This window comes from Nanorana parkeri, unplaced genomic scaffold, assembly GCF_000935625.1.
Source record: "Nanorana parkeri isolate BGI_ZX_2015 unplaced genomic scaffold, ASM93562v1 scaffold1038, whole genome shotgun sequence".
In the NCBI taxonomy this organism is placed as follows: domain Eukaryota; kingdom Metazoa; phylum Chordata; class Amphibia; order Anura; family Dicroglossidae; genus Nanorana; species Nanorana parkeri.
In genome coordinates this window covers 136,779-138,720 of record NW_017307306.1, presented here as the reverse complement: position 1 = coordinate 138,720, position 1,942 = coordinate 136,779, and positions in this window count along the sequence as shown.

The window sequence follows — 1,942 nt, the reverse complement described above, 5'->3', positions numbered from 1 at the left end:
TTTCTGCAGCCCCAGCACTCAATGATTGAGAAGCCTCAGTAAAGAGGCTTCTCATCCATTCACAAACTAATGAGAGTAAAGATATTTTACTATCATTAGTTTCTGAATGGGGAGGAGCCTCTGTAGTGAGTGCTAGTCCCCATTCATAAATTCTTGAATGAACAGGCTGTGATGTAGATCGCAGCCTGTTCATTCATAACTGGGGACACATAGTACTATGTGTCCCCAGTTATTTACAAACACCGGAGTGATCAGACGATCACTCCGGTGTTTGCTCTGCACAGAGGGATCGTTAAATATCATTGATATTTAACGATCCCCCACTCGGCCACGCTACACAGAGCCGCTGTCATCCAAAAACTGACAGGATGACAGCGGCTCGGATCGATTTTGTAGCTCCGTATGCCGTACGTCCATGGCAGCGAAAGGGTTAAAGGGGACAATTGTTTTTGAAAGTTCTACCCCCATAGACCTACATTGAGTTCTAATTTCGAATTAGAACTTTTTCCATGTTCGAAAGATCGAATTAGAACCGAACACGGGGGTGTTGGTTGTATCACTACTAGGAACCCTATACCCTCTCTCCACAGTGTGAAGATGTTAATGAAAGTTTTTCAGCATTGTACTACTAGAGTGGATATCAGCTTTGTAGGTTCTGGAAGAGGGCGGTTGAATGCTATTGCGGCAGCTGAAGACCAAGACCCCTAGACAACTAGTGATGACCGGGGTTATTCTGGCTGTTCCTTCAGGGGTGAGCACTACAATTTATTTTCTTTTTCTTTTCCTGTTCATACCTGCCCTGTTTAACCACTTGCCATCCGCCCGTTGTAAAAAGTTTTTTTAACTTGCAAGTTTGTTTTAACTGACATAATATGCAGATTAAGGCCCCATTCACACCTGACCGTTTTGTAGCGCGTCCTACGCTCGATGAACGCTCTACAAAACGGTAAAAAAAATAAATAGCATTGTAGTCAATGGTATCGTTCCCACCTGTCCGTATTTCCGCCCGTCCCGAACGCACTACAAAACGGCCCACGCATGAAAAGGTCCCGGAGCGTTTTTTGCTGCGTATTGGTCCGTTTTGTAGGGCGTTTTCCATTTGTATACTGCCAAGTAGCCTTTGGAATCGCGCGACGGTCGCGCAACTTTTTTACCTTTGTTACAATGAATCATAAATAGCATTGCTACATTGTAACTCTCATTGGCACTCCAGTGCATTGTTCTGCAAGTGTTAGTTATCCTTTTTCAGGCTAACTACAGAAAAATACCTTGCAAGAATTCCAGTGTCCTTTACACTGGACTGATTAAGTTTATCAAACTATGTTATCAGTCTTCCCAGCAATCATCTATGAACTACAAAAGAACATTTCCCTATGTAATGGAGAGGAGGAGTGATTTGTAGTCAAAATCGGAGAGGCCTAGGGTGAAAGTGCTGTTCATTTATAGATACAGTGCAGTGAGGGAGTATTGTCACTCTAGGACAGAAAGTATGTTACTGGTGGAATCACTAGGCAAAGGAACAACAGCATAAACAAATTTACCTAATACAGCCAATCCACGGACTGATAAACTGCAATATGTTACATTTTTGTTATTTTGGTTCAGATACACTTTAAAGTTACAACAGAATAATAAGGGATGCCACATCTGAAACAATATTAGTGGTGTGTGTGAGCTCAGAGTTCTTGATGTTGCTGTTAGCATAAAATTTGCTGCATGTCAGAGTGTTTTTGAGCATAAAAGCTCTTCAAGATGTTCATTTAGGATGCGCTGGGAAGCTTGGGGTGCGAGGTGAGTACATGCAAGAGTTTATGTAAGGTCTTTTTATGTTTTCTCTTGAATCTTCAAATGAAATTAGGGGTGTATGCTCGAATGTGACCCTGTTTTTTATGACTGGTTGTAAGAACCCCCCCCCCCCTCCCCTCCCCCCATCGCACACAAA